Source organism: Carcharhinus amblyrhynchos, chromosome 22 (assembly GCF_965287045.1).
Source record: "Carcharhinus amblyrhynchos chromosome 22, sCarAmb.v2.hapA, whole genome shotgun sequence".
Classification (NCBI taxonomy): domain Eukaryota; kingdom Metazoa; phylum Chordata; class Chondrichthyes; order Carcharhiniformes; family Carcharhinidae; genus Carcharhinus; species Carcharhinus amblyrhynchos.
This window is the reverse complement of record NC_137345.1, coordinates 41298679-41314677: the sequence shown is the minus strand read 5'-3', so window position 1 is coordinate 41314677 and position 15999 is coordinate 41298679. Positions and strand designations below refer to the sequence as shown.

Here is a 15999-nt window from a genome sequence, read left to right as displayed (position 1 = left end):
AAAATCACACAAACAAACAATTGAATACTACACTCCTCAAGAAAACACTGGCATTCAAACATTTAAACTATGAAGATGGATCATATAAACGTGGTTTGTATTCCCTTGGGTTTAGAAGAATAATCGATTTATAATATTACAGGGATTTGATATGGCAGATGCTGGGAATCTATTTCCTCTGGTGGGAGAGTCACGATCAATAGAACACAATCTTAACATTAAAGACAGGCTATTCAGGAGGGAGATCGAGGAGCAATGTTGCACCGAAAGGATGGTGAAATGCAAAACTCTTTCCCCAAAAGTCAGTGGATGTTGGGGGACAGCCAGAACTTTCAAGATTGAGAAAGATGTTTTGTGCAGTGAGGATGTCAGAGGATGGGTAACAAAGGTGGCATATGGAGCTGAGATACAGGTCAGCTTTGACCTAACTGAAAGGTGCACACCAGGCTTGAGGGGCTGAATGGCCTATTTCTATTCCTGTGTTACTTTGCTTCTTCATGCCAGTTGATCCCTACATCACAGAGATGAATGGGCCTGATTCTATTCTTCGCAGCTTGGTTCAGGTGCTCAGGTCTGCTTCCTGGGAGGGCTTGTGGAACTCAGACTTGTGAGGCATGTTGTGAATGGCCATCCAAAGGCAATAGATCTGACATTGCTCTTGTCCAGCAGCACAAATGGATTTGCTCCATGCTCAGGTAAGGTTGCTGCCCAGGGTCTGAATTTTCACTGGTTTAATCAGGCTGGAACAGAGGAGAAGGACCATGGGATTGTACCAATGGCCAATGTGTTACTCTGCTTCCTGCACTTCTGATGCCAACAATTTCCCTCAAGACTGGGGAGAGGACAAGCCTACCAAGTTGCCCGTGTCAATCATGAGGCCAATTACAAGAGTTAATGAGCTCATTAGAAGACGATCTTCACTTCTGTAATTCTCACAAAGGCGGGCAACTTGCAGCAGCTGCCTGGTGCAGACCCACTTGTCGATGGCGGTGACAGAGTCAGATGTAAACTAATATGAGAGGCTTCAGTTCAAAAGGGCTTAGCAGGGCAGAGAGCTCTACATTATATAAACATTCACTAAATTTGGAGACCATATTACCAGCCTAACCTGTCCGCTCACCCTCCTACTGCCCTCCAAAACGTGGGAGAATTTAACTTTAATGTTTCCATATAGATATTAGCAATGTAGCTGCTGCTGGCTGTTTGACTGATACAATTCTGCTCCACTGATTGGCCACTGCAAATTTTATCCCAGACTAATTCCTCCAAGAAAATTACAAAAACCTCCAGCTCCCCAATTGGGGTGAATTGTTACTCAGAAAAGAACCCGCCTTCTGATTCCCATCTCCACTGGGAAAATCTGGCTCTTCCCGGGATGACCTGCTATAGGATCCTAGGGGTTGGCATGCACTGAGCTCTCCAAAGGATGGGAGGAAGTCTATAAAATAATGAGGGGCATAGGTCAGCTAGATAGTCAATATCTTTTCCCAAAGATAGGGGAGTTTAAAACCAGAGGACACAGGTTTAAGGTGACAGGGGAGAGATACAAAAGGGACCAGAGTGGCAACTCTTTCACACAGAGAGTGGTGAGTGTCTGGAACAAGCTGCCAGAGGCAGTAGTAGAGGCGGGTACAATTTTGTCTTTTAAAATGCATTTAGATAGTTACATGGGTAAAACGGATATAGAGGGATATGGGCCAAATGCGGGCAATTGGGCCTAGCTTAGGGGTTTAAAAAAAAGAGTGGCATGGACAAGTTGGGCCGAAGGGTCTGTTTCCATGACTCTAAATGAACAACCTCTCCAACCGAAAAGGTTTTTCTTATTTATTCATGATTAGGCCAGCATTTATTGCCCATCCCTGAGGGTATTTAAGAGTCAATTACATTGCTACAGATCTGGAGTCCCATGTAAGCCAGACCAGATTTCCTTCCCTTAAGGAAGTCAGTGAACCAGATAGGTTTTTAACAACATCATTTCATGGTCATCAGTAGATTCTTAATTCCAGATTTTGTATTGAATTCAAATTTCACTACCTGCTCTGGTGGGATTTGAACCCAAGTCACCAAACATTACCCTAGGTCTCTGGGTTGCTAGTTCAGTGACAATACCACTATGCCACTGCCTCCCTGAGGATGAAAATGGCTGAGGACTTCAGCACAGCCGTGTGGTCTCTCCAACCTGATCCAGTGCGCCACGAGGATTCAGGAGTTCAGGAAGATGAGACAAGTCAGTGGTATAACTCATTCAGATGTCAAGCCCCAAACATTGACTTTCCCAAGATTCTCCTGCATGGCACATCTCAGCTCAACTTACCCCGTAGCTACACTCATTCCACTCCCAAAAGAAAGGATCCTGACATCATATTAATTTCAGAGAATTGAACTCCCCCACAGTTGCACAAATCTGCCTCCCCTTGTCAGGGGAAATTCCCTATTAACTCTTTTTCTCTCTCCACTGATACCATCAGACCTGCAGAGTATTTTCAAAATTTTCTGTTTTTTACTTTGACTAATAAATGTTGAAGTGGAAATTTTCCTGTTTCTTGACTGTGACAGTAAAACTCAACAGAAGTAATTCCGACAAAATAACTAGCCTTTATTTACGAAAGACTGCATGCAGTATTGGCAGTAACTCGAGTTTGGAGAGCAGTCATTGCCCCTTGCTAATTCCTTCTCAAATCTGCACTTACATAAAGAATCAGTTCAGTATTTATACATAATCATTATCAGTTTGTATGATCAGAGCTTATTCAGGAATTCGATCAGTAGTAGCATCATAAGCAATGTCATAAATCATGGTACAGCCTGATGACCTCCTAGAACTCTTTGTTTCATCAGTCATACTTTTATCTTGTCCTTTGATAGGACAGAAGAAGGTTGGAGACTCTTTCATCCCTGACCTTATCTTGTCTCACTCATACAGCCCTAGGTTATGCGGAGTCAGCCTTATCAGGTCTTACAGAGGTCAGGCATTTTGGAATAGCTTGGTCAGCTTTCCTTATTTTGTACCAAATATTTGACCAATTTTCCCATCATGCCATTACTTCATTCGTATAACTTCACATCCCCTCCTTTTGTCATATCTTGACAAATAATTAAATAGGTATTGGCATGCAGTCCCCGGGTAGTTCGCTTCTTCACAAGCTCACAGGTATGTAAATAGCTGCCTTGATCTGATCGTGAATGTTACAGCTGTCAGCAGGCAGAATGGAACTCCCGTGGGTCTTTCCTATCAGCTGACCTTGTGTCCAAAACCCTGCCAGCCATAGTAATTTAGCTGCCAGTATCTCAAAGGCTGTAAATTTCCACGTCACCCTCTTCAAACTTGGTGACCAATTGCGAATATTTCACAAAATCCACATCTGATCCTCAGCCAAGAATAGTTTGATTAGCACTGGGTAAAATCAGATTCTTCCCAATGGCTGCAATCTTTCCCAGTTTGCTATCTCCCTGTGCCTGTAATTCTCTTTCCAGTTTTTTTTTCTCTCTCCTGGGATTTTCTCTGTTTTGCCTGAACAGTAGCCTCTGTTCTTCCAGGTGAATTTTGGCTAAGGAAGCTGTTTCTGAAACTTCAACCTGTACTATAGTGAGGCTGAGATGCATGGACAGCATCTTTAATATCTCAAGTCTTGATGTTTTATTGAGTTCCATCTGCTTAGCTGTTTAGGACTACTATTCTTTTGCCCTATTTAAGCCTGCTCTTGCTTTCACATCAAAAGTAACCATCTTATTGTCTAGAGCTAGAACTCACATAGTTTATTGCTGTAATCCCTTCTGTTCCTTGTTTCTACAATATTGGTTTTATGTTGCTTTTCCTTTTCACTTCCAATTCCTTTAAAGTCAGATTTGGGTTGTTTACGATGGATTTTATCCTGCACTGCAGCACCCAATTTATCACACACAGAATGTATGTGCTTCATTACTGCCTGTGTTCACTGTGTTTTGCATGCAAGGAGTGTGTGTTTTAATACCTCAAAGCAATTGTCCAACAAATAATTAGAGCAGCAAGCTTTCTGTGAATTTAAAAATAAGCAAGATCAGTTATCACACACTTAACCCAAAGGTTTAAATGTTACATCTCATTCATTCTACTTACCTGCACTGTCACCCACACAAAGGTTAGATACAGACAAGGGAAAGTAAATACAAGTACAATGTATGGTTGTCTAAGTCTCTTTTTCTGGGCAAACCTGCTGTTTTTTAGATGAATTAAGGCCATAGTTGAAGGGAAGGTGTTGTAGCGCAGAGAATTTTCAGTAAGCTGCAATCCAATATCTAGGAGGTTGTTCTCATGTGACGTTGGAACAGGTTGAGGAGACTCCTTCTTTCACCATTTATTACCTTGGCTGCTGAGTTGACATGCAGCTGGTTCAATGGATCTCTGTTGGGATCTCTCTGCGAACACTTTCTTGCTGTTTTACAAGCAGGCAACAGCACGGCTGTCTCACCACCTGACCGCTTACAAGTCCAAAGGCCTTTTCCAAAAAAGGGATGGGTGTCTAAGTCAATTATATATCCCGTGTGATGACAAGTCCAAAGACGTGCTGGTTAGGTGGATTGGCCATGCTAAATCATCCCTTAGTATTGGGGGGCTAGCTAGGATAAACACATGGGGTTATGGGGATAGGGCCTGGGTGGGATTGTGGTCAGTGCAGGCTTGATGGGCCAAATGCCCTCCTTCTGCACTGCAGGGGTTCTATGATTCTATGAACTGTGTCTGTGTATTTGAATGACCTATTCAACTAGAAATTACCCTTTTGAATTAGCTTCAGGGAAAGGCATTGAGTCAATATCAGTCTGGAAAATTCATTCTTTCCCTATTAATACAGGGGAGTGTGTCAATCCACAAGAGATGTCAGGTGGTCGGCAGACAACCATTTTCGTAGCCTTTTGTGGCTTTCAAAAAATAACATATTGATTGAAAGTCCATACTATACGGAACCTTAACAGAGTCTGACAGCACCCTTGACAGCTTGACAGCTCCAATCAGCTTGACAGTTCCCTTGACAGCTCCAATCAGCTTGACAGTTCCAATCAGCTTGACAACTCCCTTGACAACTTGACAGTTCTCTTGACAGTTTGACAGTTCCAATCAGCTTGACAGTTCCAATGAGTTAATCCATATTTTATGCACATCCGTATCTATTTTTAATGATTCTGAAAAGCACTTGATCTGTCCCAGATGACACCTTATACCTTCCAAAGGTGTCTGTGGACCTATCCAAAAGGGTAGCCTTTCTTCTAATAAACTCTCACAGCTTTAGACGTTCTCCTGAGAGGTCCTAGAGCACACAGGTTGTGTTTTTGGCATCCCAGTTTTAAAAATTGGATCTGTTTGAAGGTACTTTTACATATGCAGATGCCCCCATGAACCATAGATATGGGAAATATAATCCACCCCAATTTGTGGCAAGTATAGAGTCGGAAATTCTGGAATTGGGTCTCCAGTGTCATTTTGGCTGAGTTGGAGACCCTCTCTGAGAAAATTCAGGCAGAGATTCTGGGCTTGATGCATCCAAGGCTGTCGATGATACAAAGTTAGTTCAGAATATGAGCTGTCAGGAGGACACAAAGAGCCCACATAGGAATTACAGACAGGTTAAGTGAGTGGCAGCAGGGTAGTAGAGGGAACACAATGTGGGCAAGTATGAACCTATTCACTTTGTTGTGAAAGGCGTGATATTTTTAAATGCTGATACTTACAGAGATTTGTGTGTCTTCGTACAAGGAACATGGAAAGTTAGCATGTGAGGACATCAAGCAGTTATGAAGGTAAATGGCATGATGGTCTGTATTACAAAAGGATTGGAGCACAAGGGGGTCTTGTTACAATTGTACAGGGCTTTGGTCAGACCACACCTGGAGTACTGTGTGCAGTTTTGATTTGCATCTTTAAGGAAGGATATACCAGCCTCGGAGGTGGTACAGTTAAAGTTCGCTAGATTGGTTCCTGGGATAAGGAGATTGTCCTGTGATGAAAAGCTGTGGAAATTGGGCCTCAACTCTCTGGAGCTTAGAAAAATGAGAGGGGGTTTCATTGAAACATATGAGCTCTGATGGAAAGGGTAGACACGGAGAAGCTGCTTCCGCTGACGGGAGAATCTACAACACTGAAGGGATGGCTGGGTATGTGAGGTCAGCCAATTAGAACTGAGAAAATCGATTCACTAAAAGAGCAGTAAATCTTTAAAATTCTTTTTGTCAGAAGGTTGCAAATGTGCCACCATTTAATTCATTTAAGGCTGAGAAAGGCAGATTTTTGATGTCTCAAGGAATACGGGGATCAGGCAGGAAGTGAAGTTTAGATTGAAGTTGAGCTATGATCATATTGATTGATGGAGGAGGCTTGAGGGGTTGTATAGCCTAACTCCCTCTCCTAATTCCCACCTTCAAATACATAGAGTATCTACAGTGCAAAAAGAGGCCATTCAGCCCATTGAGTCTGCACCAACCACAATTCCTATAACCCCACATATTTACCCTGCTCATCCCCCTGACACTCTGGTCAATTTACCATGGCAACCAGAGGAAACCCACACAGACAAAGGAGAATGTGCAAGCTCCACACAGACAGTGACCCAAAGCTGGAATTGAACCTGAGTCCCTTGGTGCTGTGAGGCAGCAGCGCTAACCAATGTGCCACCATGTCATCCCTTGGTGGCCTCTTGTTCTAACATCTCTGTAATAAGCTTGGTGTTAATTTCCATCCGATTATGCTGAACTGATAAATCTAGCGAGTTTTGTTAGATTACAGATGCTTTATAAATGCAGGTTGTTGTTGTTCAATTGAACACAACAGAGACAGAGTAAAAGTAGCAAGGCTGCATGGAATGGTATCTTTGGAACATCTAGGTAGGAGAATTCAGAGGTACCCTGATTAAAATGGAACGTAGAAGGAGACAAGGAGGTTGATATGGGTTTACCTTAATTCAAAGTGAAGCCTCATCAGCATTTGCCGAGTAAGCACTCATAATGAACACAATAACAGGCTGATTACATTATCATTTAACTGAATGTTAAAATGGCCTAAATGACAACGCATACATCCATGAATAGGGACCATTAGAGTAATGAGCACCTGAGAATCCAACACCACTGACCTAATCAACAGAGTCCGTTAATCTCCTTTGTAAACCATGCATCTCATCTGCAGTGCCTTAAGGTTAAGTTTCACCTGCTAGGATACCAAAAAAAAAGGATACTTAAAGTGTCTAATTTCTTGTGGTAATTATAGGGCTGTTGTTGGGGCTCCTTGTAAAATGGCAGGAACCGTTAATGTGGTGCTTTGTTCTGGAAGGCTGTGTGTAGAAGAGGTCACTGCCAATCCATTTATCCTGAAATTGGGTGGTACTTATAGGAGGCAATGGGTGGCTGATTATTACCGTATTTTCAGACGAGTTAGAGGCGCCTACAAGAAAATGCATCTGCTAAAGCTCCCTAATGAGGGAGGATGGCTGAGTTTTAGCATTACTGAGAAGGAGATGAACTTGTAATTTTGCAATTTCTACCCCGACCTGGCCCCCATTGTGAAAGTCAAATGAGATCATAGTTACATTTTTTTTGCCATGAAGAAAGAAATTACATTTATATAGCAACTTAGCGCAGTTTCAGAACCTCCCCAATAACTCCCAGCCCCATGGGTTATATCTGATGTGGAGAGATTGTTTTATGTAGGCAAAAAGTGCAGTCAATTTGTGCCCACCAGGATCCTAACTGTGCACAAATTAGCTCAGAGACTAGGGAGGGGATTTTCCAGCCTCGCTCGCCCCGAAACTGGAAAAACCTGCCCAAGGTCAACGGACCTTTCCATGGTCTGCCCTCGCCCACTCTGATTTCCATGGAAAATTCACCCCCCAGGGCATTGTTTTTGGTCTCAGGGGAACTGCTGGCTGGAAAACCTGGAATATTGTCCCAGATCTTCCACGAATAGTACAGTGCGATCTTTTAAATCTGCCTGGATGAGCAGATAGGTTGCTGTTCAATGTTTCAGTTGAAGCAGAGTTTCACAGCATTCCCTCGCTTCTGCCAACCGAGATCATGTGCCCAAGTATACAGCGCAGATTAACCAACAAACTACACGTTCAAACTACAGCACTAGCAACTGAAAGCAAACTAACATCTAGAGTGTTGGAGCACAGGAATAGGAATAAGGCCATTCAGTCCCTTGAGCCAACTCCATTCATCAACTCGATCATGGCTGTATCTCCATGTTCCATGATGTCATTAGGAACTGGAAATCCATTTGATCTCTATCCGGAGCAGACCCAATGGGCAGGGATTTTCCGACCTTGCTCGCCCCAAAACTGGAAAATTCTGCCTGAGGCCAACGGATCTTTGTGTGATCCGCCTTCGCCCACTACGACTCCCGTCATGGGTGGGAGGGGAAAATTCTCCCCAATAACTCCATAGTGGCACAGTGGTTAGCACTGCTGCCTCTCAGTGCCAGGGACCCGGGTTCAATTCCTGGTGACCTGGTGGAGTCTGCACATTGTCCCCGTGTCTGCATGGGTTTCCTCCGGGTCCTCCACTTTCCTCCCACACTCCAAAAGACATGCCAGTTTAGATACATTGGCCATGTTAAATTCTCGCTCAGTGTACCCGAACAGGCGCCGGAGTGTGGCAGCCGGGGCATTTTCACAGTAACTTCATTGCAATGTTAATTTAAGCCTAATTGTGACACTAATAAATAAGCTTTAAATAGCTCTCTGGGGCAGAGAATTCCCAAGATTCCTAAGTACCCTCTAAGAAGTTCCTTTGCATTTCAGTCCTAAATAGCCTACCCCTTTTTCTGAAGCTGTGTCCCATGGTCGGATTGTTCTAGAAGGCCACCCGCACCCCCTGCCTGGTGAAACACTCTTTCTATCCTGCCTGGCCCCTGAAGAATATTGTACGTTTCAATGAGATCACCTCTCATTGATTTAAATTCTAGAGGATACAAACACAGTCTCCTCAATCTTTCCTCACACGACACACACACCATCCTAGGAATTAGTCTGGGGTGAACATCCATTGCATTTATAAAAATTGCAGCTATTTATTGTGGAAAAGGAGCAGGTGAAAAGCAACACCATGATATCCCCGATTTAAACCTTTCTCTGCCAGTGGGAACAAACCGGATTAAATTCAGGGTGAGATGTTCCACAATCTGCCACACGCTCTAGGTGGCACAGTGGTTAGCACTGCTACCTTCACAGTGGCAGGGACCTGGGTTCAATTCCCAGTGACTGTGTGGAGTTTGCACATTCTCCCCATGCCTGCGTGGGTTTCCTCCGAGTGCTCCGGTTACTTCCCATAGTCTGAAAGTTGTGCATGTCAGACCATGATAAATGAACGGGGTTACCAGGGTAGAGTGGGCACCGGGCCTGGGTAAGATACTGTGAAGGACAGTCAGTGCAGACTGAGTGGGCTGATTAGCCTCCCTCTGCACTGTAGGGATTCTATGTTTCTATAAAACCCCAAATAGCTATTTCAAAGAGGCACAGGGGAGTTGTCCTCAGTATTTAGATCAATCCTTCAACCAATATCACTAAATTAGATTATCTGGTCATTATCCCATTGCTACTTGCGAGACTTTACTGGCCACAAATTGGGAGGCGCATTGCCAAAATTTAAAAAGTAACTGCAAAGTGCTTTGCGTTGCTCTGAGGGGATGAAAGGCGCTATATGAATGCAAAACTTTCTTTCTAAATCTTCCGTTGTAATGAATGTAAAACATAAGCATACACATTGGAACATAGAAAGAATGATGAGAATCTTTAAACAACATCACACTGAACATCTTTCATAGACTCCCTACAGTGTAGGAAGAAGCCATTCAGCCCATCGAGTCTGGACTCCAACAATTCCACCCAGGCCTTCTCCTCGCAACACCATTTATTTACCCTGCTAGTCCCCCTGACACTAAGGGGCACTTCAGCATGGGCAATCAACCTAACCAGCATATCTTTGGAGTATGGGAGGAAACTGGAGCACCCAGAGGAAACCCACACAGACACGGGAAGAATGTGCAGATTCTGTACAGTCACCCAAGGTTGGAATCGAACCCTGGCGCTGTGAGACAGCAGTACTAACCACTGTGCCACCAGGCCACACTGTTTAATTAATAGATTCGCCATCCCCTTAAGTTCTAAACGCTTTAGAATCGAGTACACCAGAATTTCACGTTAATACAGTAAGTGTGGCACGTTACTATTTCAATGCTTAATTCCAAGACTGTGAATAATCTTAACATGTTTGAGATTTTGGGTTGTTTTGGTGAATTTGAAGCTCCCTGAGGCAAAGCAGAGTAGTCTGAGGAAAATCCGGCCTACTTTCAGGACTGCCTGTTGGGCCTTAACCAATTATGGTTAGTTTTTAAATATATATAACTGGAGTAGAGAAGAGAAAAAAATGCGCATCCTGACCCCACATTCAAAGGATGTGTGGCACCACTGCTTTGCTAAGTGCCCCTCTGTCCAAACTCCAGCCCCATCCAGTCACCAGCCGTGCCCCCCATGGTGGCAAAATCTCCCACTTTTCTGCCAGCTCCCACTAATTTCCAAATTAGTTGTCCTCATTCTCTTAATAAGAAGTCTCACAACACCAGGTTGAAGTCCAACAGGTTTATTTGGAATCACGAGCCTTCGGAGCGCTGCTCCTTCATCAGGTGAGTGCTCCGAAAGCTTATGATTCCAAATAAACCTGTTGGACTTTAACCTGGTGTTGTGAGACTTCTCACTGTGCCCACCCCAGTCTGATACTGGCATCTCCACCTCATTCTCTTCAATGAAGGCCACAGTCAGCTAGTGTTATTGTTCTCTTGGGTAACAGCAATCTAAAGGCACTCAGTCGACTCCTTACACAGACACTGCTGGACACCATGCATCTAATGCAAGGTGTTTAATTACTTGTGCACAAAGAGAACTCTCTACAGCCAATATAGAATAGCCAGAGCAGTTCTGAGGTTACAGAGAAACAGCTCAGGATTACAATCAATTACAGCAAATCAGGAACAAGAGATTTTTCACATCTTTCATTGACTATACATATCCACCAATCATAACGTAGTCTTTTGCCCTTTCTTATCCAATAGGAAATCAATCCTTCATTAGCATAATATATCCCCACATCTTGCTATTTGGTAATCACCATGGTAATTTGTTCTTTGTTCTCATCCTGCTGTCCTGACCTGGAATGCAGTGTTTATGGAACATGGTTTTAGATATAGTCGCTTATCCAGCAGTGTTGGCCTTGCTGAAGGCCTGACTGAAGGCACTTTTTGGTAATAATCATTTTCCATTTGTTGACTGAGTTTTTTTTTGACAATTAATGGAACCTTAATTTTCAAAATTGTTGTAACCTTACTTCCACACCAACAGCCGATTTTCAACCACTTCACCGCTGGGTAAGCTCACACTCTACTGTCGCTGCTATCTTGGGAATTATGCCTGGGCAGTTCCCTCAAGGAAGCCTCAAACCGTATCCCCCATCCCCGTGCTCCAGTATGGCTGCACTTGATTTTCTAAGCCACAAATCTCTGGCTGAGATGTCAAACTGACACCACACCTGCCAGCACAAATCAATGTTAAAGGTACACGTTCTTCAGGAAGCAAGGAATTCTTTCTCCCGTCTGTCCTGGCCAATATTTATCCCGCAATCAATATCACCAAAAGCCGATTAACTGATCGCTGTTCCCAATTAATGCTCGCTTCAGGGCCTCATCCTGCTGCCTGTCCTAGCTGCTGATCCTGCCTCCTCCATCCCACCCCACCCTCACTCACCTGCAGCCTGGTCCCTCAGAGATCCTAAAGGGGGAGATTTTCCACTCCCGTTTTTGGAATGGCATCAGTGTTTTTTTTTAGAAAGCAAAGAGGGCCGGATCCACTCAGAAACTAACGCCTCAAAACCAGGGACTTGGGCTCAATTCCAGCCTCAGCTGACTGTCTGGTTAGAGTTTGTACATTCTCCCCGTGTCTGCGTGGGTTTCCTCCGGGTGCTCTGGTTTCCTCCCACAATCCAAAATATGTGCAGGTTAGGTTGATTGGCCATGGTAAATGACTGCTTAGAGGGGCTAGCTAGGGTAAATACATGGGGTTACGGGGTTAGGGTGGGGTTGTTGTTGGTACAAGCTCAATGGGCTGAATGGCCTCCTTCTACACTGGACGCCATCAGAACCAGTGGTGCAAAGAAGGGAGGGCAAAGAGGGGAGACCATCGCTGGAGCTCCAGTAGACATCTCCCAACAAACAACACAGCTTTCCCCTTCCGGAATTTTAATTTGTACTGACCTGTCCATGGGCACCTCCATATTGGAGGTACCTTCAAAGTCACCACCTGCCTCAGTGGTGTCCACCTCTCCTGATGCTGAAGCTTCAGTGCTGATTGGTTCAGCAGCATCTCATCCCACTCACCATTCAGGATTTTCCAATGCTTTACGCCGGCATGATTTTCCAGTCCGGCCGATGTGGACAGAGATTTTGATGGCTCGCTAGCCCAAGGTGGGGGTGGGGGGTTGCTGGAAAATTCCAGCAACCTCTTCAATTGGATGGTAGGCCTGGAGTTGGCCAATTAGGGCTCAGCGCTCACTCTGTGATGGTCCCAAAGCCCGCGGTAAAATCCAGCCCGACATCTCTCTTTGAAGACCCTTCATCAGAACTCTTCCCGTTTCTCTCTCCACAGATGCTGCCAGACTTGCTGAGTATCTCCAGCATTTTCCATCTTCGTTTCAGATTTCCAGCAGTACCTTGCTCAAACTTTGGCGATAAATTTATCTTAGCTTGACAAACAGTTGAGAAGCTTCTGAGTACCATCGCGTGTACTAGGTCACGGGTAAGCCTTGGCTCTCACAACACGTATTGAAGAATATTGAGCTCAGGAATGTGGGTTGTGTTCCAGTATAGAGAGCATGTGTAGAGAGAGTGTACTCATGGAAAGCTGATGTCTGCTTTGAAGACACTTAAAGATGGTAAAGATTTGTGAATTAGCTCCCTGAACAATAATCACACAGTGATAGAGTCATAGAGGTTTACAGCATGGAGACAGGCCCTTCAGCCTAAGTTGTCCATGTCACCCAATTTTTACCATGAAGCTAATCCCAATTGCTCACGTTTGGCACATATCCCTCTATACCCACCTTACCCATCAACTGTCTACATGCTTTTTTAAAGAAAAAATTATACCTGCCTCTATAACTACCTCTGGCAGCTTGCTCCAGACACTCACCACCCTCAGTGTGAAAAAATTGCCCCTCTGGACACTTCTGTATCTCTCTCCTGTTGCGTTAAACCTCTAGTTTTAGACTCTCCTACCTTTGGGAAAAGAATGTGGACTATCTAGCTGATCTGTGCCCTCATTATTTTATACACCTCTATAAGATCACCCCCTACGCCTCCTGCGCTCCAAGGAAAAAGTCCCAGTATATCCAGCCTCTCCTTATAACTCGAACCATTAAGTCCCAGTAGCACCCTAGTAAATCTCTTGTGCACTCTTTCTAGTTTAATAATATCCTTTCTATAGTGGCTGTATACTGGCAGTCCAATTCCTTCACTTCACCTCAGGAAGAATGTTCTCCACGAATCTTTGGACTTTCATTCACAACTCCCCAAAGTGGCCCAGAATAGAAGACTGATCAAGATTGACAAAACACTGCATGCTAAAAATTGAGTGACCCTTGTCTGGTCAGTCAGAGACACCCACAGAAAGCAGCCATCATGTTTAAGTTTCCAATCAATCTACAAGGAAATCCCACCAGGTAGTTTTATTTGGTGATCACAAAGGGGTTATCAGTTCCCCCATGGGGACACAAGTCCACTTCCCCAACACCTAGCACTGGCATGGGTGGCACAATGGTTAGCACTACTGCCTCACAGCACCATGGACCAGGATTCGATTCCTGGCTTGGGTCACTGGTTGTGTGGAGTCTGCACGTTCTCCCCGTGTCTGCGTGGGCTTCCTCCAGGTGCTCTAGTTTCTTCCCACAGTCCAAAAAATGTGCTGGTTAGGTGCGTTGGCCATGCTAAATTCTCCCTCTGTGTACCTGAACAGGCTCCGGAGTGTGGTGACTAGGGGATTTTCACAGTAACTTCATTGCAGTGTTAATGTAAGCCTGCTTGTGACACTAATAAATAAACTTTAACTACTTATCTACACCCCAGTGTAGATAAACTAATCTCAGCACTGAGCGGAGGTTAATGCTGGGGCCTATTCCTAGTGCATACAGCTCATGACGTTGGCTGTTGGTCCAATAAATCAACTTCAATACATTTGACCTACAGCATTGCTCACATTCTACCAGCTGGAGGAACTCTTTGATTTATTTATTTACACAAGGCCATGATTTATTTCCTAGTCCTTTTTGCACATCAAACCACTTCAGAGGGCAGCTCAGAGTCAAGCACATTGTGAGGGGTCAAGAGACAGACCAGATAACGGCAGTAGATTCCCTTCCCTAAAGAACAGGAATGAAGCAGAGAGGCTTTTAGTCACTTGCCCATCAACATGAATGCTAGCTTTTTATTCTAGATTTAGCCAGCTAATGCCTTGGAGGGATTTGAACTCATGGGTGTTAGGTCATTTATTCTGGGCCTCTGGATTACGAGCCCAGTGAGATTAACACTATGCTGAACTGGCCTTATTTCTGGGACGTAGCTCACATATTCCCTTTGGGAAGGAGTATGTAAATCGTGAATGAGGGTAAATGAAATTCTTGAGACCATTTGGAAGGTAGTTCCTGAGGTGAGAAAACACCAGACTTTCATTTTCCTTCTCATACAACGGTTTAGTATTTATAAGAGTGTTGACATGTAACATCTGGGGTGCGATTTTACTGGCTTGCTGCATCAGTCGATCAGTATAGCAAGCCAGGAAGATAGCGAGTGAGGGAAAAGATCCGACTCACACTGGGCACAAGTCAGTTTGCGATTCTCCTGGCCCTGTTTTGCTGGTGAGAACAGTTTTGCACCCAGACAAAAAGAGTTACCTGGTTCGGAACAGCAGATTCCGCCCTCACCGTTACTTCCGCCCTCACCAACATGACATCATGCTGGTAAGAATGACTACTGCTCTGCAGTAGCTGAGACCAGACACCATGTCCACATTGGGGCAATCAGAGGGCATTAGAGCAGTTGGTAGTTGGGGGCATGGCAAGGCAGTGCCCATTGGGCAGTGCCCACCTGGCAGTGCCCACCTGGCACCTTGGCAGTGCCTGGCTGGGCATAAGTGTGCCTGGGTAGTGCCGGGGGGGGGGGGGGGGGCCTAATTGGCAGTGGGGTTATGATGGGAGTATGCAAAATGACGGGGGCTTATGCAAAAGGGGGATGCAAGCGGGTCCTGCAGGGGGATTATGCAAGGGGAAGGGTTTGCAGGGGGAGGTGCATGCAAGGTGGGCATGTGGAGGGAGGGTCCTGATGGGGGGGGTATTGAGGGTCCTGGTGCCCCAATGCTGGTGACCTGTGTTCCTGTTGGGGGTGGGGGGAAGACAACAATGCCACCGATGAAGGGAGAGGTGGGGTCCGATTCCATGCACGTGGGGTCGAAGGAGGTCTCCCAATCAGTAGGAGATCAGAGCACCCTGCGCAATGGCACCTGAGCACTCTGCAGTTGGCTCCACTGGTGCAATTAGGCACCCCCTCCCAACCTCTCTCCCTCCCCGTTAGGACACTATAATTTGGCGGGGGGGGGGGAAGGTTCCGCTACTGGTTTCTAAATTTGAGTGCACAATGGACCAAATGTTGACTCAAAAGGGGTTTAAATTTCCTTGGGATATGATGTGACTTTTGAGATTGGAGCAGCCAATAACCTCTGACCTTCAGAACCAGTAACCTGTCAACACTTACTTTCTAGGCTCACATCTGAATAATAGCAAAAGGGAAGACACCTGAGGAACCCCACTTCCACTGGAGAATTTAAATAAGCTTCAGCAAAGATCCTTAGGCAGCACCTTCCAAACTCGCGACTACTTCCGTCTAGAAGGACAAGGGCAGCAGATACATGGGAACGCCACCCTCTGCAAGTTCCCCTCCAA

At 45.0% G+C, this 15999-nt stretch overlaps 1 protein-coding gene across 2 annotated transcripts in view; it reads right to left on the bottom strand.

The window, feature by feature from the left end:
* The window catches only part of LOC145356895 (ras association domain-containing protein 8-like), a 48516-nt gene that overhangs the window by 18724 nt on the left and 13793 nt on the right, over positions 1–15999 (bottom strand). The window lies entirely within an intron of this gene.